This window comes from Lagopus muta, chromosome 2, assembly GCF_023343835.1.
Source record: "Lagopus muta isolate bLagMut1 chromosome 2, bLagMut1 primary, whole genome shotgun sequence".
Taxonomy (NCBI): Eukaryota; Metazoa; Chordata; class Aves; order Galliformes; family Phasianidae; genus Lagopus; species Lagopus muta.
This window is the reverse complement of record NC_064434.1, coordinates 60,945,740-60,971,554: the sequence shown is the minus strand read 5'-3', so window position 1 is coordinate 60,971,554 and position 25,815 is coordinate 60,945,740. Positions and strand designations below refer to the sequence as shown.

General features: G+C 35.4%; 1 long non-coding RNA gene across 1 annotated transcript; it reads right to left on the bottom strand.

Moving 5' to 3' along the window:
* Window positions 1–3,483: 3,483 nt before the first annotated feature.
* On the bottom strand, window positions 3,484–25,569 carry LOC125689215 (uncharacterized). The gene is made up of 6 exons (XR_007375126.1): window positions 25,502–25,569; window positions 13,254–13,311; window positions 9,395–9,488; window positions 7,801–7,892; window positions 6,456–6,476; window positions 3,484–4,715 (listed from the first exon to the last, which is right to left on the bottom strand). It is a non-coding gene; the product is annotated as an uncharacterized LOC125689215 (long non-coding RNA).
* Between the last annotated feature and the right edge of the window lie 246 nt (window positions 25,570–25,815).

Genomic DNA, 25,815 nt, shown 5'->3' with positions numbered 1-25,815 from the left:
CTGCAAATCTCACAAAACGTTGCCTCCAATCTGTATGATAGAGAAATTACTTCCAGATGTTGCATATCTAACTTATAATCAAAGAACCCACCTCAGGTGAACCCGGAGCACTTAGGTCTACTTTGCAGCGTGTTTTAATTGTTTTGTATATTATAAAAATTTGCTGCTAACTAGAGCAATCAACAACTTCTGCATAAGAGACAAATAAATTTGCAACACTGAGATATAGAAATGTACAACATAGATTTCTATTGGAAAAAATAAGGTATTTATGAAGTTCAACTCTAGGCTGTTTATGAGTACAGCGGATATTGTCTCAATACCTAAATATTTTCTTTTAATGAGGGACATTTTTGTTAAGAGGAAGTTTATAAGTATATCCAATACAGAGATGTTTGCTCACTAATGCTTATAATTTTCAAATGGTCTGTTCATATGTCTAAGTAGATAATTAATAAAAGATGAATAGCATAATATCAAAAGACATCTGTGTTAGCTGCAGAAATATAATGAAGGCAATTTAGTAAGTTTCAGAACAAAACCCACAAATATTTTCTCAGTTCAAAAGACCCAAATGAATCTTCAATAAGAATCTTCTTAACTCAGTGCAGTGATTTGCACATATGGTACTTTCTACCCACAAACTTCTTAAAATACTCCTTAGGGACATGGATTGTACTACAGGTGTATTTTAAAATGTCATCATAAGCAGTAGGATAAACATCTCATCAGCCAAATGGAATAGTGAACAAAAGGGTCCTTAGTTCACAGAATGATTTAAGCATCCTATTTGAAAGGGCACATCTTTGGTTGTGAAAACATGTGAGTCAAGGATAAGTGACCTGTGGCAGGGGTTGCTTGTAATCATGGTGCTGCAAACTATAACTGTCAATTTGTACAAAGGGCCCACTCCCATTTCTGGAAAACTTGGTGAAAGATAAATCCTTTGCTTATTCTTGTAATGGTCTAGACCAATTGGTCTAGACCAATCCAATTGTTTGAAGAGATACTTATTAAAAGAGCCATTAATGGATAAGAAACTGAGTGTTACAAATGTATGTTGGGAATTACTGTTTATTCTGAATTGTAACACAGAAACAGACAACGACACTATGAAATTAAGAGGTAGCGTATTTGAAAGGAGTGAAAGTGAGTACTTTCTCTTGGCACCCAAAATTGGACATACTGTTCAAGAAAACACTGAAGGGAATAAAATGCAAGAGTCAACAAGAAGCTGTATACACATGCAGATAGCAAAAATTTCTGAGTTATAATTGCTATTGCTAAAATTACTTTCCAGAAGTTTTAAAACACGTTTCAGGGCTCAGACCAATATCTTACTAATAAGTAACCTGATGAAGCTTAATTTATAGGAGCAGATTATTCTTTGGAAGTGTCTAGAATCCTTCTGTAAAAACAGTAGATGAAGAATCTACTTACTGAGTCTTACTGAGTATGGGAGCTGTCAAATAAGAACTATTTGTAAACTTGCTCATTGCTTCATAGTGACATTTCTCCATCAGAGACATTTTGATAGAGATTTCTTCCAGCTGCAAGAGAAGAGATAACAATCTTTGGGAGTTAGTCCAAGGTTAATTCAATTATGACTTTACTAATGTATAACTTTGGGGGTGTGGGTCTTGGGACAGGATGGATACCCTTTGTAGAAATAACTTGAGAAGTTCTGACTCACATTGTTGTCATGAGTCACAGTAGCACTGGCAAAAATAACTAATTCTTTGGTAGTTAACTTCACTACTTTTATACAAAAGTGATAGAAATATGATAAAACTCATGGAAATAACTCTAGAATATAAACAGTGTTTCCATGCAATTGTAATATCCTATGCAATTTAATGGCACAAACTGATTTTTTTTAAGAAGTTAATCTCAGGCTATTATTTAGAATAAATAAAATATGCTCTGTGGGCCCTTCTATGAATCTATTTATGTTGGCATATTTCCTTCTGGGCACGAAGGGTCCACTGATTTTGTGTAAATGCTTTCAAAATCAAATGTGGGTTTGATTTTTTTTTTTTTAACTATTAAATTTTTGGTTTGTTGTTGGTTTTTGATTGTTTCAGGTCTTTTTTTTTTATTTCATTTTAAAATTAACCTAATAGTATAATCATTTTATTTTATTTTGTAAATAACTCAGAGAACTAGGCATAGTAATGTAGAGGGGGGAGTGCAGTGTAAGCTTTAATAAGATGTAATGTGATGACTGCATTTTCATTAGCTGGTGATGAATTTAGAAACTCCTTAAAGAACATACAGTTACTCAAGAGAAAGAAAAATGTATCTGCAGTGCTGGGAAATCACTCCTGCATAATCAGAGAAAGTTCAATTCATACCCATCCCACCTGCTCATAGGACTGCTAAAATGGCATTAAAACCCCCAGCTCCCTAAGCTTATCATTTACTTTCTCATAAGTCTATAGCTCAGCAGTCTTTATAACAGTGGCTAGAACATGATATTTAAACAAGGTTTATTATATAAATACAAATCTATGTTATAGAAATAAAGCTGGATCTATCTTGAATTGTTTCACATTTTACTATTGGAGAACAAATGATATTAATTTGAGTTTATTTAATGTTAACTATGTTTCAGCCCAATTGAAGTGCTATTAAAATCGGATTTGGATGGTAGTAATCAGTGGAATATGTAATTGATCATCAAAGAATCAAAATAAATTGTTCAACTAGTGCTAGAAAGGGAGCTGGAAAGAGCATCAGAATAGTGAATGAGGCACATCAGACATAAATGAGAAATTAACAAAGGTAATGAATATAATTTCTTTTCCAATCTAGCTATAAAAGAAATAATTCCAAACAGAATTTCTTAATTAGACTTGTATTTTCCCTGCAGGCCAAAATACTTGAGGGCTGAGGAAGTATCCAGCTGGATGGTCTCTGTGGCCTCGGATCAGCCTCTTTGGTTTTAATTTTGCTTAAAGTTTTTTTTTGTTTTTTTTTTGTTTTTTTGTTTTTTTTTTTAAGTTAAAACGTTCAGACTGAAAAGAAAAATACATAGGTATTTCTCCAGGATGGAGGGTGGAGAAAATATTGATCAATGTCTTTGTCAATGACCTTGATGACAGGAAGGACTGTGCTCTCAATGAATTTAAATGTTTCAGATCTGCCTTAGGCTGTCTCCAGCTTCAGTCCTGACTCTGCCTCCTAGATGGATCTTGGCCACATGCTGCTGTAATTGCTCTCTGGATGGACCCCTTGGATACATGCTTTAGTCTTGTCACCTGACCTATTTCCAACTCCATCTCCTGGGACTAGAGCCTATGGCTGGGACTGGTACCTAGTTCACCTCCTTGTATGTCTGGGGCTGTTGAAGAATCCAGCCCTGGTTTCTGCCCCCATGTGTGGAAACTACAGGAAAATACAACTTCCAGCTCACCCACCCTCTGGGAGAAGTTGGCCCTTACTGCACACTGATGAAATAAAAAGAAAACACTAGAAAGCAAATTTAAGAAGATGTTAACAGTCACTTATACAAAACATAAAATACCAACGAAGAAAGCAGAGGGAAACAAGACCTACTTTCCTTTAGACTGTGCATCATAATAAATTATATTTTGATGGCTTCTCATTGCTGCAGAAGACAGGTGTGCAGTCCTGGAAGAGATGTACCATACAGTTTGGATTTCCCTCCGTTGAATCTCTTACTACTGAATTCAAGAGAATTGCTAGGTACAAAAATAATTTTCTCGAACTGGTATCTTTCTAGTATATTGGTATTCTCCTTAATGGCATGTCACAAAAGAGTAGCAAGTAGAACAGGAGATAACTCTGAATAACTTGAAAAATAAATGTGTGAAACTCTGCAGCTTTTTATCTTCTTTTCTCAAAATATGATCTTTGTAGCATCTTTGACAATATCCTATTATCCTATCCAACTATTTCTTTTATAATGTTCCAGCTATAATAGAGGAGAAAATATAGAATAACAGTTATACCTAAGGCTAGTGAAGTTTACATGAGGAAAGAAAATAGAAATGAGTTTAAAAGTATGGTTATTGTTCTTAATGTAGCCTATCAGATGTTGCTCTTTCTAGCAGAAAAAAAAATCCATCTTTCAATTCCAGGCTGATGTAAGAGGAAAAACAATACATGTGATTTTCCAACTAAGGAAACTTTCTGATCTGTAAAATGTAACGCAGGTTTCCATAAATGAGGATAAAAATCCCTTTTACTGAATTTCAAAAAGTGTCTTCTTGGAGTTGTTTCAAAATGTTTATGTCACAATAAACAAAAGTGAATGGTTTTGGATTTTTGCTTGTTCGTTTTTCTTTGTTTTTATAAGCAAAGGGCCAATCAATCCAATGAATACATGTTTGTTCCCTATTCCTAGTTTTCTTCTTCCTCTTCAACATCCAAATGCATCCAATGTCTTTCACCGTGGTAAGTATATGACCTTTAATCTTTCTATATTGCTCTAAGATTCTCTCTACTTGCTCAACCTCTGCTCTTGTCTTTTTAAAAGCACGCACAATTTTCCCTGCGTCCTCACATTTTTTCAACTCAGCCCTCCCTGAAACTTTTCTTCTTTCATCTGTGACCCAGCTGAACCACCTACTTGTTTCTTCAATCTCTGTCCATGTTTGATCTGCCAGGAGTACATCAGCAAAGTTTGTAGTTTGGCTGATTGACTCACGTTAGTTTTTATTTGGATCCTCTCTTTCTCTGCATGTAGGCATCTAAACAAAAAGGATAAAGATTGGTTATAGCTATCTACTTTCCCAGAAATGAAAAGAACTGAATGATTTTGAGATATCTAGATATCGACATATACAGCTGAAAATGGCCAAAATTGCTTTAAAATGTTGCTAGGGAAAGAAGTATTACTGGTGGCCAATGAAAAAAAAACTGTTTATATAAGCATAATTTCTTCAGGAAGCCAGGCTAAAAATGGCCATTGAATGGGGACAGTATCTGGCCATTTAAATTTATTATGTTCAACCATTTAGTAACTTAAAGTTGTGGAGACAGAGGTTACTGTGAAGGGTTACTAATCCTTGGGCTATAGATTTGCAATGTTCAGCCAGGCAATTAGAGCAGCTACCAGGAAGAGTAAAACTTTCATGCTCAGACATGAAACAGATTTACTAAAAATTGATTAACGTCATATCCTTGCTGTATTAAAGATAGATAACAAGCTTCTGGCTGCACTGTTTAAAATCTTACCAAAGAACATTCTTGCTGTCTGCAGAGCCACTATATTTTGTGTGGCATTAAACAAACAAACAAAAACTGTTCTGGACCATAGGCTAACGTGACAGATGCCTGCAAAGTCATTCATTATGAGGCCAGATTTTCCACGGATATTGAACACTGAATATTATTTTGTTGCTAATTTGGCATAAAACAGTGATGTGATGCAGATCTTTTTCTTTTTTCAATTGAATGAAGAAGTACAGTTCAGTCTATGCAACATCTTAGCTGAGTATCAAATATGGGATCTTACGTAGGTCATAGCAGAGACAAGTATATGAAAGCTACTACACTAGTGAGATAGATAAAAATAGATTGAAAACAAAGGGGAAAAAATGATAGATTGAGAGAAAATTCAGTTGATCATTTCCTGTGGCAATATTTATGTAAAGTGTTGATAGATCTCAGACCTCTTAGTTTAGTAACTCATTGTGAGCAAAGAAAGTATGACACAAATTTAATTCTAAGCAAATAATCTGGATTTTTCAGTGACATATCTAAATGACTACAGCTTTTTATTTGGAAAATGTATTGACATTAGAACTGAACTCAGCCAGAGATGTGTACTGGAAGTAAGCTGAAAAGTGAATAGCCCACAGGTAGTGAGTAGATTAGCCAGACCTCCGTCACAATTCTCTCAGGTGGAGAAGTTTTCAGTGAGTACCAGAGCACATGTACATTATGTTTTGTCTGTTAAATAAGAAAATCACTGTGAAATCAGAACTAAAAGTCCAAATTTGAACATTACACTTTGACCAAACAGTGGCAGTTGATTTTACGTAAACTCAGTGTACAAATAAAATCCATCTGTTTTCTCCAAGGAGAAGTCTAAATAAAAGGGATGCATTTTAGGAAGAATCATAAAACTTTGCCACAAATTTTGATGGAATGTAGATAAATGTAATAAAAACTATTTTAAAATGGTAAAAATGTCTGTATTTTTTTTCTCTGCATGAGAAAAACACATTTACATACCTAGACAAAATTATGACAACCTTATCAGATAGGTGTCAAGCTCAGCAAAATGTGCACTGTAATTTCAGCATGATCATGCTTCTTAACAGGGCTTATCCTCTTACATTATTTTAGGATTACAAAGAGCGATTAGGAGCCTAGAGCATATCCCATACAAAGAGAAGCTGAGGGACCTGATAGTGAGAGAGCAGTAGAACAAGGTGATTGAAGAGGTCATGGAGTCTCCTTCTCTGGAGGCACTCAAAACCTACCTGGATGCTTTCCTGTGTAACCTACAGGAAGCAAATTAAGAAGGGGTTTATGTCATATTTTATGCAGGCTGCATCACTAAAGAACCCACCCAACATAAATGACCAGCAGGACCACTTTATCTCTGAGTTAATAATATTAAGGCTAATTAATTTTAGAATAAATGTCAGGTTTTTTTGTTTGTTTGTTTTTTAATCAAGCAGCAATGTTTAGGACTCGTGAAAAACCACAGTTTTGATGTTGAAGAGGTGGTCTTAAGTCTGCGACAAAAAAAATTGGACAACTTAAATTGTCTCATCTTATGACTTATCCAAATTTACAGAAAAAAAAAGTGAGGCCTTTTTATTCTTCGATCAGCAGATTATTTGCTGCCACAAAGAAAAAGACCTGATTTAAACTTAGCCCTTGTTTTACCCAAGTTAATATTTTCATTTAAGTAAGATTCTTCCCACAGAAAAGCTTGTTTCATGAATCTGCCTGTTTAATGATAGGAATCTGCTGTGCATTCAGCTAACAAAATGAAATATTTTGCAAATTGACATCAAGGAAGTCCTCAAGTGAGTTAGAGGGTGGATTGCATAATACGAATCTGAGATCAAGGGCCTAAGCTGTAATGGCTCTCTTCTAAGGGCGTATTTATGCTGCATCCGTGCAAAGCAGTAGAGAATGTTATTCTAGAGTAGACGGCTGTGATGCAGGAGAGGATCCTCGCTGATGAATCAGAGGATGTTTTACACGTAATACAGAACCTTGCAGTTGCATGAAATAAGTTTCCACAGGGAGATGGAAGAATAAGGAAATAGGAGCTGCACATACAAGACGAGCAGATACATGTCTCAGTACAGATAACTTCAGCTAACACTCAGACCTACAGGGTTTTTTTTTGCTTTGTTTTTTAAAAGTGCTTCAGTGCAAGCAGCAGCACAAAAAAAAAAAAAAAAAACCTGCAGTAACTATCCTTTGTGCATAAATGCAAATACTTCCAGAGTAATACACGTATCAAGTGAACAGGCTCTGATTTTACATCATTTTAGTATGTTAGAATATAAAATGGCCAAGAGCTAATACATGCCCCATTCCAAGATTCTGCCACAAGAACAGTTATATCCATGCTTTAGGCAATTCTCTTCAGCTATCACTGCAATAAGAAGTTAGCATTCTCAAAACTTGCCCACCTTTACAAGTACTTCAAGCATTTCACTCTCTTATAGTAATGATGTGTTTGCTTAAATTTTTGTGGCCTAAATTTGTATACTAATGCAATGAAATATTTTCTTTGATCTGAAATAACTTTAAGGAAGTGTTCCACTAACAGTGTTAACACAGATAGAAAAAGTGGCTTTTTACCATTTGCGAAGATCATTCACCAAGACTGTGGCATCCCTCCTCACAAAGGCCAGCAAAAATCCACACTTGCACCACATTATCATAATCTACAGCTTTAACGAGAAGAAGTTTTGAGAGAGTGAAAGTTATGAAGTGAAAACTTATCCTAGAGAGGAGTGCAAGTCTATCAAAAACATTTTCCTGAGCAGAAAGAAAACAGTGGGGCACAACAAGAACCAGAACAACAAGTGAAGATGATGGGGCTCAGAACACTTTTGGAAGTGAGTTGGAAAGAGGACAACATGGAGGAATCAGCCTCATAACAGCTAACTGAGACCTACTTTTGCTGTGACAGGAGGTGCTAGGACACAAGGAAGCTAGCTTCTCAGCTTATTGCTGCTCTCACTACACCCCCAGGAGGCATATTTGATGATGCCTATCAGTCTGAGGAGATCCTTATACTTTCTACTTTGTAGTGGAAGTGTCACAGAACATTTATGAAGTAGGGACACTTGACGTTTATAGACCTTGAGCACGGAGCTCCTTGCTTGCATAAATGTATTCATTCCTAACCCCTTTCTGAACAAAAAGCAGGCACTGAATCATTCTCATCCAAATGTCACTGAACTTCTCCTGGTTTAGGCTGCTGGCAGTTCAGCTCTCAGAGCCAGTGTCCAGGGACATGGTTATAATAAATTTGATGGAAATAACATTGCCGCTTGATTGACACAGACAGTGACAGCAGGTATCAAGCTCAAGGTCCATATGACTGCTTAGTGCAAGCTCAAATCCTCAAAAGCTAAATACTACCAGATTAAAGAAAAGATCCTGTGCTTTTGACTGCTCTCAGTGTTTATTTCTGTTAAGTCTGTATTTTCTTTTTAAAAACAATTTATTGCTGGGGCTAAATATTAAATTCAGTCTCCTGCTGACAGATTCTGTCTAGCTACAGTGATTTTGTGGGGAAAGAAAACAACATGGAAAGACATGGACATTTCAGCTGTATCTGTAGCACATCACCAATTTTATTTGGGGTAAAGCAATGGTTAAACTTTTGTGAGTAGTAAACTGTCACTAATGCTTCTGGGTACTACAGTAAGTTCTGATACTCTATATAATGATGTCAATTTGCAGAATTGCATCCTCTGTAAACCAATACAAGTTAAAAAAAAAATCTCAGTGCTAGCCAGGAAGATCAGTGTCTTTAGCATAAAAATGTCACTAGCTTTTTTTTTGTTGTATTAATAACCCACAGTATGTAAAGCAATCACTCAGTTTTGGTGCAGTAGAACTGAAATAGTCCCATAAATCAGAACCAAATTACACACATTTAGAATAAAAGTTGTTCTGTTTATCAAGTAGCTTGATAACTTGCTTCTTATGCCAATGTTTAGACGCTTCTCAGGGAATTTTGTGGGAATCAATAAACTAAGATGACGTGTGCATGACATCTATGAATCTAAATACCAGACTGATCTCTAGACAGCCAGCCATAAGCTCTGTGTAAGAGAGGTGTGACATGATCTGAAAAATTGGCCAGACTTCAGAGGTTTAAACAGCACTACTGGCTTTCCAGCACTACTGTAATGTTTGACTTGGTGAGCTGACAACTTACCTTTTGAACATCCACTGTTCATAACACTTCTCCTAAATTATAAGATTTTGGGGACAGGAATCTTCTGTTAATTCTGCATTTACACAGCAGCGAGCTGTAAATGAAGAAGAGCTTGTAGATAAACTAATTCATTAAGTGATAACCTCATAAATCTTGTTCCTGTTAAAACTCTTGCAAGGCTTTCTAGTTCTGTTATTTGTTTTTAATCCCCAATTACAGCTACACATTTCAAATAAATAGAAGATTTCTCACTTGTATAACAGAATCCTATGCAGCTGTGACAATTTTTTGTCAACCTACAACACGGACATCTACATCTGAGCCTTCTGTCCCAAAGTACTTTGAAAATCATTAGAGAAATATATACATTTCTAAGGTATTTTAAACAGATATCTAAAAAAAGTTAGCTTCCCTAAAAAGGTATTTCTTCTCAATGATAGGATAAAGGTATAATGAAGCAAATATCTCAGACACATGCATCTGAATTTTGAATATCTAATGTTAAAGGAAAAGCTCACTCAGTTTGCATTAGACCTTTATTTGCAAAGTAGTTGCTTCATGACTTGCTTTAAAAATGTTTGCTTATTTAAGCTTAGAGCTCTGCATTTGTCCTTACTGAATTGCATCCAATTTATTTAAATTATTTCCCTAATTTGCCAAGATCTTTTAAAGTCTGTCCTCACATATATTTACAGACCGTCATAGCTTGATGTCATTGGAAATTTAATAAGCACACTACACTATTTAATCATTGACTACCTACCCAATGATTCAAGTCACTAATGAGAACATGATGAGAACCGGGCACAAGACTGATCTCGGCAGAACACTACTCAATACATAATGCTACCCAACAAAGAACTATTAATGACTAAGCATGGTTTCCTAATCATTTGTGCAACTGTTCAACAACTCTGTGAATTATTTTTTATAAGAAAAGGTCACACAAAATGGTTCAAAGCCAATTGTGAAATCTAGATATTATCCTATACATTCAGTACTTCTTAACAGCAAGGAAGAAAACTTAGAAGATTTGTTTCTGACAAATCTATATTGGTTGTTGTTCATTATATAGCAATTTTTCTGAATATTTTTTTAATGAAAATGTATATTTTCATTTTTTTATTGCCAAAATTAAAATTAAGATAATTGCTCCACCTCCCTTAAAAATAAACATTCTGTTTGCCCCTTTTCTTTCACGATCTTACTCCAGATTGAGTAGCACTCTCTATTTGAGCAGCCTGCTAGATTGTTTTTATGCAAACACTGAGAAGAAAAAGGAACTACTTGTACATCCTCAGAACATTCCCCGATGGAGAACCAAACAGCACAAAAATAAAAAGCAGTATCCTCAGTCTCGCATAGACATTTCAAAGGTAAGCCTGTTCTTTGATAATTGGAAGATAAATTTTATGAGTTTCAGAAAACTTTAAAGAGTTTAATTCAGTAGTGTCTACTTAGTTCTTCTAACATGTGTTTTTGTCCCTTTATCAGCCTACTCTAAAACATACATTCACTATGCCAAGGAAGAATTTCAATTTTATAATGTCTGATAAACTCCTCTTTTACTGATGTTAAACACTGTAAATCTTGTACTTTCTCTTCATTATACTATTCAGTTGAATGCTTATGGCAGTATATTGGTGTTTTAATACCTCACATTTTTCTATTTGTCATTCTAAAGAAATATGTTTATATATACAGAGCAATTGATTTTTATTCACCTTGGAAAGGCAGCATAAACTGAGTGAAAGTTCACACGGAGATCAACCTACAGTAGGATTTATAGAGAACGCAAAGATCCTTTTTCAACAAAAAGAAATTTAAATCAGTCCATTCCCTTATAAACTGAGGAAATGTTATAATTTGTGGTATTTATAATGCAGACATCACCTTACTATTCATGGGATGCTGATATTTTAATAAAGAAACAAAGAAAAATTTCTACTCTCATCTCTGAAAAATTCTCTATGGGAGGTGGTGTTCATGACAATTCGGTCTGTGATAAAAGTACTCAAAACCATAATGAAATGACTGTTCATAGAACAGGTTCAAAGAGTTTTGAAGAGTTTTAATTCTGCCATGTTCTTAAAAAATGTGGCCATGCCTACAGATCTCAACAGCAGTGAACACTGACTCTGAAAACATTTATGTGGAACTCACACAGCCAAGGGTCATGGGCTGGACTACATGCCATGTGAGGAGAAGCTAAGGAAACTGGAGTTACTTAGCCTGGAAAAGTCTGAGAGGGGACATTACTGTTGTCTACAATTGACTAAACAGAAGAAACAGGGATATCAGAACCATAACATTACCAGATGCACAACAGGCATCAAATACCATGAGAGCTGTACTGTGATTCAAATGAAGATGAGCTCTTAGATTTTAAACACTTACAGAAGATTAATTTTTCATAGATGTCAAGTTTTTGTCGAGGCAAAAACAGTACTGTATTTTAAATAATTGTCTTTTATTTTTGATCACATATTTTGTCTAATCAGTTGAAAGTATTCTACATTTACATTTGTGTTTATTTTCCCACATGAATTTTGACTTAAGCAGATTAATATTGAACATTTTCAAGTAGTATATAGTAACTTCAATTTACAAAAAACATTGGATAAACGTCGAATCTTTTTTTCCTGAATATAATGAAAAAAGCAAGCTACAATTTAAATAACTACATTTGAAGAAGAGAGGAAATAATACAGGAATAACAGGAAATTCTGCACTGATCTTTTAAAAATTCTAAGTAATATCCCTTACAACTTGAAATCTAGCTTATAATGAATGAAATTAGTTCATATTATTCATCACTGGAATTTCAAGAGATACTTCTCCTTTAGTATCACTATTCTATTTTTGGGAAAAATAATTTGACATTCCTGTCAAAAAATGAATATGGAACAATTTGACAGATCTCTCTGGGAAGATGAAAGAAGCTCTATTACATGAAGAAAACAGAGACAAGGCAAAGAACAGAATTTCTGAGCAGAGGAAAAAAAACAGGTGTTAATTATCCTGCAATTTCTTAGTACTATGCTTCAGCTTGCATCAGAAAAGTAAAGCTATGTACTGATCCACGCAATTCGTTAAGTCAAGTGGAGTTTTTCCTCCAAGATCTGATTAGTTTAATGAGCATGTAATTTCATTCACAGTTCCATCTACCTAATAAAGGGCAAATGCATGATTGAACATCCAATGTTTAGAATAGAATCATGTTAAGTAGCAAAATTCTGTAATTTTTTTTTAATCATCTTTCATGCAAGGGGCACATGTGAAGGATGATCAGGCAGTTCAGGACAGCTCTTGGGGTTCTCTTTTACTAATTGCTGTTTAAATGTTCTTGATGAATTAATCTCATTCAGTTTTAAGTTCATGCATCCCTTTAATTTTGAAAGCAACACCTCACACAAATAGCATCTCCTACAGAAAGTAGTTTCAAGAAGTTTGGAAGAAGTCAGCTAGTGTCTGCAATGAGTCACAGAGCTGCATAGGAAGAAAGTATGCTGGTCTTAAAGTAATTACATCATAGAGTTCATAGTGGTGCTTGACATCCCACTCAATACTGGATATGGTGGAGATGCTGATATGAGGGCCGGGTAACTGAAGCCCATAAAAAATAAGTATGAGAGTAGGCAGTGAAGACATTCTGTAGTGAGAAAAACTAACTGGAATGAACAGTTCAAGAAGAATGTTTCTGCACAGGTTCTGAGAGGCAGACAGACCACATCCAGGAGAGTTTCCAAGAGAACAGCATAGAGGCACAGGAGTAGCAGATGTGATTCAACGTGTCTGCTGCCAGAAAGGTACTATTTAGCTCTGACTACAAAATCAATTGCTTCATTAGCAACCTTACCAGAATTTTGGCCCTTCTCTCTTGAAGACAAATGCACCAGTCACCAGTCCAGCAGTCCCTGTGAACAGACCAAAAAGACCACATATGTGGGAGTTTGGCAGAAAAAAAAAAAAAAAAAAAGCAAAAATATAATAGCTAATTTTAGTTTGATCAGCGTTGCCTTGGTTATAGCCAAATAAATACAAGGAAAGATGGCTGGGTGTAACAGAGCACCACTCAGCTGTGCCTCTGGCCAGAGACTGTTCCAAATGCATAGATTTACAGAACTTTTAGCAGCTCTTTCCAAAGATCTTCTAACCAAGATTAATCTCTGTGATGAATCCTTGAGAGCAGCTCGGCAGAGAAGGACCTGGGGGTCCTGATGGGCGAGAGACTTAACACGAGCCAGCAGTGCACTCTGGCAGCTCGAAAGGCAAATGGGATCCTGGGCTCCATCAGGAGAGGGGTGGTCAGCAGGGACAGGGAGGTGATTGTCCCTCTCTGCTCGGCTCTTGTGAGGCCCCACCTGGAGTACTGTGTCCAGGTGTGGAGCCCTCAGTACAAGAAAGACATTGAGATTTTGGAAAGGGTCCAGAGGAGGGCGACTAAGATGATCAGGGGGCTGGAGCACCTCCCCTAAGAGGACAGACTGAGGGAATTGGGCTTGTTCAGCCTGGAGAAGAGAAGGCTGCGGGGTGACCTCATTGCAGCCTATCAATACCTGAAGGGAACCTACACCCAGGAGGGGAGTAAACTCTTCAAAAGGGCTGACAATAGCAGGACTAGGGGAAATGGATCCAAGTTGAAGGAGGGAAGATTTAGGTTGGATGTTAGGGGGAAGTTCTTTACAAGGAGAGTGGTTAGGCCCTGGAACGGGCTGCCCAGGGAGGTTGTGGATGCCCCGTCCTTGGACGTGTTCAAGGCCAGGTTGGACGGGGTCCTGGGCAACCTGATCTGAATGTGTATGTTTGGTGGCCCTGCTAGGCAGGGGGGTTGGAACTACATGATCCTTGAGGTCCCTTCCAACCTGGGTGATTCTGTGAATATCGAGAGATGAAAAAACCTTCATTACTATTCCTATTTTTCCATCACATTTCATTCTAAGCACACATTATGTTCATTACATGTACATTATGTTCAAAATATCATCCTAATAAGAAATCCATACGAATTTTAAAGAGACAGAAGGAAAGTATATGAAAATAATGACTTAACCACATACAGTTAAGAGAACAAATGCTGTTCTAAACTAAAATAGATTATTAATCACAGCATAATAGAAACACTCATTTTCAAATGAAGCATTACTCACAATACCATGTATGATAGATTTTAAAAAGCAAGTCTTTTTAAATAAAAGTTCACTTTTAACAATCAAAGAAACTGACAGACACCTACTTTACAACCTTGGGTGTAGTAAAATAGGGTCCCAACAGAAGGCTGTGTAAAATATTGCATCTGTAACTAGGCCAAAGAGTGACTCTTTAACTGGAAATGAGCTAAGTTGTGCTACCGAACATTTCTTGGAAAAACATTTTAGATCTTTTCACTTCAAAAAACAGTTAAGCTTAGATTTTGAGAAATAAAATATTGCTTGAATTATGGGCTATTTTAAGCGGAAAAAAAGGCTACAATAAAAAATCTGCATAATACAAATAATTGTCCTCTAGCTGAATTAAAAAAAAAAAAAAAAAAGAGCAGAGATTAAGAATTTGGGTGCCTAGAGAGCAGGAAAAAGGAAAAAAACAACTGCATATTCCCTGCTGTACTCACTGTCACACACACACACAAAAAAAAAAAAATAGAAGGGGAAACAAATTAACATAGAGATACCTTCCAGATGCCAAATGAAGTCCCACCCTGTAGAGAGCTTCTTCCCTCTAATTTTAGCATGTGAAAGTTTAGCACTAGAGCAAGTCATTCATACTACCTCTATTGAGAATGAAAAGAGACAGGCATATTGAAAAGATAATTTATCCTATTTGACTTCGATCCCATTATGAGAAGAATTTGCTCTCCAAGGATTTTTTTTTGCTGTTGTTAAATGGGATTGACTAGATGAATAGCTTAAACTGTAAGTAAATGAATGTCTCAAGTTACATGTCTGATTTTTATATAAAGTCAGATAAAAGATGCCCCACTCACATTTGAAATAACAGGATAAAGTGAGATATGTTTTGTTTAGGAAAAAACAAGTGAAATAAAAAAAAAAACACTGTTGTTATAATTCGTAACTATTTCCTGATTAGTAATTTCTGTTTTATCAAGAGATTCCTTTTAAAATATAAAAAGAGAGATATCTGAACTTTGAAAACTGAAAGCTGTCTTCAAAAAAAAAAAAAAAAAAAAAAGAAAAATCAGTCATTAACAAAAGGATTAACTGGATATTTCATTAGCCTAATTATATTTTTTATATAGTCCTGAAAAATATGATGGAACTAATATAACTAACTGTTATGTGCAGATTTGACTTGAAGAATGAACTCTGTAAAAACATAATAAGCATTTATTATTTAGTTACTTTGGATAGGCTGAAGATATACACAAGCAAATGTCTCTTATCACACCACACAGGATGTTACCAGCAGAAGCTAATGCTATAGCTGACTGAGCTCTCCATTCAAATTAAGCATTACAGATTTGTGACAAGCTCATTCATGATTTGCACATGGGAACAAAAATATATTCAACAACTTGACATAAGAATAAAACTCTGTTTTAGAGTTCTGTGATAATGACTTACAGATATTTTATAAAGATTTACAGACTGGGTTTAAACAGATTTCATTTGAAATAAGACCTGATACCGCATTTAATACTATTCAAATATCTCACATGCTTCTTAATTCTTTTTTCCCCTCATTCAGACAATATATTTTGAACTTTTTTTCACACCAAAATTCATCAAATCAAATTAATTATCAAACTCAGTTTATATATCTTTTATATGGGAAAGCCTGCTAGTACATGTAGAATGAAGAAAAACAGAGCTGAAAGGATTCATGAGGGATTTCTTCCTCTCTGTCTCTGTTCTACTTAATTGGTACCATGTTTGATGAAATGCTTCTGAGTTTTTGAGTATAAAACATCTATGAATGCTCCATGCTCCTCTTTTATATTAGTTGTCGCAGTTTGATTCTTAAACTTACATTTTCACTGTCAGTGAAATATTCTGATGTTTCTCTCTTACCTAGAGTATATGGTATCTTAGATGCTCATATTTGCTTGATAAATAAATATATATCAGTATCTACTTACATACTGTCAGAGTTGATGACTAGATTCCCTGGCTAGTACTAGCTTCAACACAGCTCTGCATGGAAAACATGATTACTAAGTTCTCAATAAGCATTACTGGAACATGAGGACAATAGACTCAGCTGACACAGAGAACCTGCCATACAGTTTTCAACATGGAAAAGAATTAGGGAGAGCGCAATATTATTCATTTAATCCCTGACAAGCTTTATATGCAGTTGTACTTCAAAGTCTCAAAAAAAAAATTCTACTAGACTGGGTTTGTAAGCCAGGTGTTGCAGAGAGTTGTTAGATTCTTTAAAATTTCATGTTTATTTCTATCTTCATGATTAATTTCTGTAACACATAAGTTAAAAAAAAAAAAATCAGACAATGTTAAGATACAGACTACCAACAAGACAAATAGATTAGAGCAACTGGACATCACAATTTTACACCAGAGAGAATTACAGTGAATGTTCAGAACATCAGTTCTAAATCACAACTCTATACAAAATCCTATGGCTCAGGATCTGATTCTTTCCCAAATTTAACAGTAGGGCTGTCAAAACATGGAAGTTACATGCATCAAATCTAGTCAATTAATGAATAATAAAAAATAAGGGATATAGAAACACATACTTTTGAGATAATTTTAGCTGAAGAAATAAAAATTAATAATAAATATCAGGAGAATGAGAAAAAGTGATTTAATTAGGGTCAGTAATTAAAATGCTAAAGGAGAACTCAAGATAGATAGATCTTTGCAAGGATCTGTGTAGCAGAAGTACTTCCTGTATCATAGATGTTTCGTATAAAATTGCCCCAAATTATATGTAAATAGCAAATGTTTCAAGACAAAGCCTACCAAAACAAGACTAGAAGATATTCAGTCCAGTATTCTCAGAAAAATAAAGCACAACTTCTGAGCAGCTGATGGAGACTTTCAAACAGCATAGGCTGGATTTGGTGCAAGCTGTGTCTGTTGATTAAATGGATTTCAAAAGTATTTGTATGAACTTAAAAAAAAAAAAAAAAACAACATTTTTTCAGCTTTTGAAACATCTTTGCAAACAGTTCATTCCTCTCTTTTAAGCACTCTGAGTGAGAATAGAAACAACTTGTTTTCATTTTTTATTTTATTCAGTAGGATTATATCTGTGCTCTTTTTTTTCTTCTCCCACAGATAAAAACATTAATTATTCAAAGAAAAATAACTATAACATCACAATTTATTAAAACCATTGTCCTAATAGGACAAAATTTAAATAAATGATTAATTAAAACCAGATATTTGGTGGAAAAAGTAGAATAGAGACAAGTGAGTTGATCAAAGCAAAGCAGAAATTACAGAACTAGTGATTTTGAAGTCCAAGGCTTCTTATCTCCTGGTCACTACCGCACTGAGTCACAATACTCATTTCAGAGAGATTTGGCTAAGTGCCTGTCTTTCCCCTGGCGAAAAAAGTTTCAAATACCTCATAGACACAATGGTATTACAGAAGCCATTAAATCTGAAGAGGTAAAGTAATAATGCGTAGTGTTAGGAATAACTCTAGTATGAAAGTAATTCAGTAATAATTTATAATAATAATGTATCTCACCCTTGAAATTATTAGCAGATAAAATTTAAGGAATTTATTAGACCTGCTTATATATTTCATGAATAAAAGTGTTTCATGCTCAATCTATGATTCCTGCAAACATCTACTTCTATGAAAAACCTACTTATACTAAAATTTACCAGCCCAATCTCATAGTCATGACTATAGAAAACATTCTCTTCACGTTTAGTTTCTAATCAACACAATTTTATTACTCCAAACTACTCTTAAACCCTGTGTAATATATCCTCAATCGTTTCACTGGGCAGTTCATAAACTGATGCTACTTTGGCCCCTTTACAGACAATTGTTGTTACCTACTTCACTAGCAGATTCTTTACAAGCAGTCCCTGAAGCCTAGACTACAATTGGGTTTTTAAGGCCCTGGCAAGTGTGATCACAGAACTATGGTTTTGTTTTTTACTATTTTAGAACATCATTGTATTTTGGGTAAGTTTACACATTTAAAAACCCATGATAATATACATATACATAAAATAATTCATTGAGAAGTATACAAAAATTCTGATTTAATCCACTATTAAGCCTATTCATAAAATTTCTTTTTATTCATTAGTTTAGTTTCCCAAATGCCTGAAGAGTAGAGGTATCTTGGCAAAAACAATTTAAGTCAGAACATCTGTAAATTCTGACCCTTACATTAGAAGGCTCACCTTCAACCTGCTTACATTTTAAGTACTATCTTTATCATCTGATCAGTTGAAACAGATGGAAAAAGTTTTGCTTTTTAAGTAAATGGAATACAAAATGGTTTTAACTCTTTCTGTGACAGACCACAGTCACACTGACATATTTGTTTAGATTTCTTCTAGGAAAACTTGTCCTAGTATTAGAGATCAGACTAACCATTTTAATCTTTCTCCATTGAGGCAGTAAAAGCACTGATGAGAAGGCTTTTCCTGGAATTTTCTGTCTTCTCCCTCACTTTTCTTCTATTTTTCTTTTCATAAGATACAGAACAATAGGAAGAACTTCTCAGTTATGGAAAACAAAACTAGGAGAAACGTTAGAGTAATCTAAAATATCAAGAAGGTAAGTAAAATGAAAAAAAAATTATAAAATAGTTTTGCAAGAAAACTCCAATGGATTCTTATGTTCATCATTTTCATTACTTGGAACAAAATTGAAAAAACTTCTTACTCTTAGAAAGAAAGCTCTGGAAATTATCCACTACAATCATCTGTGGGACTATGGTAAGAACTGAAAACATACACACTCAATTACATTTCACATATTCACTGATCTTTACATGCAATAACCTGAGAGGTGATACAAGTGACCATGTGATCAAGGAGCCAATGAGGGGAACCACCTTGCTGGATTTGTTACTAACAGACCAGGAAAAATTGATTGGGAATGGGAGGAAGAACAAAGTTAAGCTCTTTCAGTAGAGCGCAGTGATGGGACAAGGAGTGAAGGGCACAAACTGAAACACAGGGTCTTCTGCCTAAACATGTGAAAATGAAATCCATACCATGAGGGTGATTAAACAAAAGCTTAGGTTGTTTACAAAGGCTATGAAGTTTCTGTCCTTGGAGATATTCGAACCCAGAACAGATACATACCTGAACAATCTAGTGTAGGTAACTCTGCTTGAGCAGATGATTGTAGTGGATAATTTCCAGAGCTTTCCCACCTCAGACATTCTGTGATTCTTTTTAAAAATAGTTACTTAATAAAAATAGCTTATTCAAAGAAAATTATTATGGAAACTGACTACGATTATCTCTGGTTATTTAAGCATTTACATTGATGAAAATTGTCAAATGTTGTCTAATCAAATTGTCTTCTGTACACCAACCTTTCATTTTTTTCTCTGACAAGACTCGAGTAGTAGCTAAATCCCTGGTTGAAGACAGACTCCAATGCCCTAGAAGGCAAATTCAGACATGCATACAGAAAGTATACCACTGGAGACCATTCTCAGTGAGTAACATTTAGGTGAGGCAGAATCTGAGCCTGGCAGATTACTCAGAAACTGGATTTGATGGGGGAAAGGAGAAACATCTTATCTCTGCTATGAGAAGATCAACCTGAATATGAAACACTAAGCTTTTTTTTCTTTAGTTACTATTTTTAAACATCTGTTATACAAGATACAAGTCGTTAAGTGACATCTCGTATGTGCAATGAAGACAATCTCATGCTTTAATCTCCAGCAAACAGTGATGGGTTTATGGCACTACCTTCCAACAAAGGCAACCCCACACAACAGGGCTCAAACCCATTCGGGGCTATTCTATGCAGGAGCACCCAGGACCGTTTTCCTCACTGAGCTGATTCTGCAAAACCTCTGTTATGAGCTGTCTCAGATACTGAACACCAGGGACTGTGTGGTATTTCTCAGCAGAAGTTTAGCTCCACAGTCACCAAAATATCACCCACTCTATTTTAGAAACTTGTGTCTTCTAACCTGTTCCCCTTCTGAAGAAACACCATTTGCTAATGGCAGTCACTAATGTCTCCATGTGGGCTGAGAAGACCTCTTCCTGCCAAGGAGTAATGATGGGTGGAAGACAAAAGTGAAAACAAGCTGTGGTTATTCATATTTCTCAACACAGGAATTTCAAAAATGGAGTTCTGTATTTACCATCCTGGTCTTTGAAAGTTTCCTCACCCACCTCCTGTCACTTCTGAAACAATTACAGCTGGCTGCCTACAAGCAGCTCTGTTCCTGGGGAGTAGAATTTCTATTGGTTACATTGTATCACAAATGACACCTCTGTATTTTGCCTACTTTCTTCTCATGCTTTGACAACTTGCCATTTGATTACATTGGAATTTAGCAGAGCACACACTGCTATGCTTCTTTGCTTTGGAGCACTAGTTCAGAAAAACAAACAGGCATGAAGAAACATTAAGCTGATTTCATTCCAGTTGGGTGACTTTAGATGGTAGGAAGACTCAACTCTTCCACCAAGATGGCGCATGGAATAAACAATGTAACTGTTTTGTTCTTAAGCAGCTGATTTCTTATTAGCAGATTTCAAGCAGTTTGAGAAGACTTACTTCCTCCTACAGAAATTAAATTGAAGCATCTAGAAAAACAAAACCCCAAATGGATCACATCTCTAGAAAAACAAATTTTTTTAAATTCCAAGGCACAAGCATAACTGCAACAAAATGAATGGCAGAACTATTCCCTATTAGAGTCTCCTTTGGCTTGATAAAAAGCGTGTTTCTAGTCTCTCCAAAAAGAATGTACCTCTTTCCTGATTAATAAATCATTTCCATTCTTCACAAAATATTCTGTCTTCCCATGTCAGGAGCACAACTTAACAAAGAAGAGCTGATTAAAGCTTGGACATGTAAAACATGAGCAATGCACAGCAAATCCTTTCAAAGCTGTATGCTATTATAAAGGATTGATTTCACGTGGAATGGCTGAACATAGAAAAATGAACACTAGAAAATAGGATTTGATTGTTATATTCCAGAAAACTGGGTGTCACAGGCAAACTAGAAAAGAGCAATTTTTTTCTAGACAATAAAGTGACATATGAGGAGAGATCAACAAACCATCAGTTACACACAATAGCAACCAACCAAGAAAAGGAGACAAACTGAAGACATTTGGATTTTCCTGGAATTTAAGTAATGTAAAGGTCAGAAGCTAATGCAGAGGGGTGAAGAGCACGAGAGAAGACTCCAGAATGGACATAAAACTAGTGAAAAGTGTTTCTCAGGTTCCTCACACTGAGGACTTATGGAAGTCTAGCAACACAGTGAGAACAAACGTGTACAATCTAATTCAGAGATCTTTCGTAATTCCCTTTGCTTTACCATGAACTACTATGAGTAGTTCATGCTACCAGCGCTCTGGGTTACAGAACCACAGATGCCAACAAGCAGCTCACACTTACTGGATTTTGGTATCATGAGGGAATATTCCAGAGGTGCTATGCTACGGAAAGCTGCAAGTGGGATGTACAGAGAGTGGTGTTTGAAGCAAGGTTTTTGTAATTGCATGCAGCTTGTTAGCTCATGGAGCTCAAGCCTCACAGGCAAGAAAAAAAAAAATAGAGGAAGTGGGACAACAACTAAACCTATTTGAATTACTTGAATATAAATGGAAGATTAAAAGATAAGAAGAATTAAACAAATGAGGAAAAATGTCATTTTAATTTAACTAATTCTTTGTATGAAACTGGAGATAAAACAAATATCAATTATTCATTGAGAACCACATCCATTGGGTTAGATTTATTTAAATATATATATATATATATATATATAAATATATATGGCTTTTACACATTTAAGATGTTTATTTAATGAAAATGAACCATGTGATGCACTGAGGGATTATTACTTAAAAATAGCAGCACTTCATGATGCAGAAAAAAAGGCGGAATCTTAATTGTTGCTTTCATTTATATTTTATGTGTAGAAACCCCAGCATAAAAAAATTATAAGAAGCTGACTAACTAACTCAAAGTTACTCAAAGAAGTATGGTTTTCTAATTTTTTTCTAAAACTTATTCATTTATGCTATTATCTTCAGGTGAGAACATGAAACTGCCAATTAAATTACAGCACTGCTCTGTCACATTTTGATGTTGAGAGGATTTCATGGCAACTTTTATTTTAGTCTGTTAACTATTAGAAAAATTGTACGAGTGGACATCCTGTGAAAAAGCAAACTGCTAACTTAGTACTTATCTAAAAAAATAGATCATCTACTGATGCTGTGCCTTACAGATGGGCACAGCTCTGTAGCTTTGCAATTTAATCTTTCCCAGAGCCTTACAGGGAATTATGCAAAGGATGGCCATCTGAGCCGGTATGGCCACATCTGCACCTGGCCTTAAGAAGGCTCCTTGCAGAAATAAAAATATAACAATCTTGTAAAGCCCATAACTCCTCCAATTACATCCAGTAGCTTTAGTAAAAGTCTTTCTACCACATTCCAAATAAAGCTGCTGTACCCAATGAAAAGTTTTCCATTCCAAACCCAAATGAAATAATTATTATATGGGAATGTCAGCTAATGAGATTTCCCCCTCCCCCAGCTTTGATCATTTCTAATGGAATTATTCATTCAATATACATGCTATGTATGTAATACATTAAATTTATTTATGAATTGGCAATTATGCAGTAATGAACATACAAAGAATGCTTAACATAGTGTCCACCAATAATGCAGGGATTATGTTCTTTGTATATGGCATATGGTGAATTTGTATAGAAACTTAAAGCATTTAGAACAGACTAATGAACTGCATTTGCATTTCATTATTTTTAATAGTAGATATTTTATAAAAACATCATCATCTAATAGTCATCCAAAACATTTTTCTCATATTTTGTGTGGTGTGCTTAAATTAGGAGATCAACTTAAATCATAGCAAAAAGTCATGCTCAGACACATGCCCTGCAAAATAAAAAGAAAAGTGACAAGCCTCCCCCCACACATTGTCACAAGTTTTTCCTTGATCTCATTGGTGCTCACAACAGAAAATCTCAACCAAGCTGTTTTTCTGTGCATTCACTGGGCTGTGATATCCACAGATCACATTAAAAGTAGAATTCCTACTTTTATAACAACAGCTACAATGGTGTGCATGTCTGCTGCCTGTAATGAATACAGTAACATGCACCCAGGGATGCAGGAAAAAAATCTGCAAGAAGCAAAGATACCAGTAGTTTATGGTTCAAGAATAGTTGATCTTAGACTTCTCATGGCTAAAAACCTCTGACGTCACTGGGCAAAAGGAAACAAGGTAAAAAAGCAGCTACATATAGAACTAACATTTATGCTTGACTAGAGGCAGTGATAAAATAATAAAATTGGTTAGCTGATGAGATACCCTACAGGAATTTTTTCACAAAAACAGGAAAACACTGTTAAACTGACATTTACTCAGCAAGCCACCAACCAGAAGTGCTCGGGGCACCCCCTACACTGAAGCAAAATGCCAGAGCTGTATGATGATTAGACTTTGATAGATCCCACTGACGTCCCAAAGGCCCTTCTGTTTCTATTTTTTATTTCTTTCATCTGATCTTCATCCATAGTTTGACAAACTATTTTTAAGTGCCCGTTTTCCTTGTGATCTGTATATTCCAGGCTCACAAAACAAATTAACTCAACATCTTAATCTGATCACTGACGCAGTTACTTGTTGTTTACCTGGCACCATAATCTGAAATCCAGTCAGTTTAGGAACCTAGAAGTAGTGACAAAATCTAATTACTTTAAAAATACAGACAAACATAATCCTACAGCCAAGATCATCCACAATTCACATGCTTTTAAGTCACATTCTACTATTATCTTCATTTTTTTTACTCTCTGAATTATGCTCCACAAAGTAAAAGATATATAAAAATAATAACCATAAAGTTTTTGTGTGGAAGAATTCTGCACTGCTCAGAAAAGAGCTCAGAAAAAAAATCCCACTGAATGGCCCTCAACAGCAAAGGCAGACAGCACGGGTGCAAAAGGTAGGTGATCACCATCACAATCATAAAGATGGTGGGGGGAAATAGGAAAATGGGAGAAAATTTCTCAAAACCAAAATTAATGTATGGGTATTCCAAATCAGCACAAATATAATCAGCCAATTACACAATTTTTTCATCATTAAAGAGCAGAAAATACTAGTGAACAAGGTTAATTTATCTGCACATGCAGAATTCAGCTGCTCAGGCACAAATTTAGTGCCTTTTCAGGCACTTCACCATACCCAACTAGAGCAAAGTAGGTACAACAAGCGCTTCTGATCTCATCAGTATTCAGAATCCTATTTTGCATGTTAGTCAGAAGAGAAATTGGAAAGGGGACAGGAACTCAGTTTGAGACAAATAAATGAAAGCTTCTCTATACATATTGTTACAATATAGGTCTGCTACCTACTAAGCCTAACATAGACTTAACTGACTAACTTGAAATATTACTGTTTTATCTTACATCTGCATTGTAAAATGCGACTTGAAAGTCTGTTCATTCCTAGAAACTGTCCACAAAGACTAGAAACCATTTTATTGATTTTTTTTTTTTTTTTAATTAAACTTACATTTTGTTTGATGGAATATAAGAATAGCTCTGATTCCAAGTTGTTTCACATTTTGTGAGTTAGTTTAGGAGAGCCAATCTTCTGCTAAAGGGAGACTGACATTTAAAAAAGAAAAAAAAACTAATGTTGATCTGTAGTGTGAATTCATCTTCTTTTGTGTATTTACATTTTCCAACAGAAATTTTGCACCCTCAGAATCAAAATTATTCCTTAACAATTCCAGTTTTTTATCCATCTCAGAATACTGAAAATGAGCAATAATGCTATAACATGATGGAAAGTACTGTGATAACATCAGGGTGGCAAGGTCTTTGGCTACAACAAATGAGAACAATCCCAAACACAGCAGCCACAGATACAAAAATGAAGGAAAAGAGCTTCTTACCTCTGGAAGGCCACCACTACAGGAGGCAAGAATCTCCAGCAAGATACCCTTATCTCCACTGCCAACTCTTGAATAAGGTCTAGGAAGGGGTGGATCCTGACTCCACCTGTTCTGGTCACTCAGATGCACTGCATGCACCTGAGCTCCCCTGAGTTGGCCCTGCCTTCCCAACAGGTGCTCAATCACTACTTCAGGCTTTGACTTAGCATTTTCTCTGCACAGATAATTAGCCTTTTTTAGTATCCTGCTTAAAGCTGGATAAAAACAAGTACCTTGTTTTCTACCTGTCATGTTTGTGCTACATAATAAAGCTT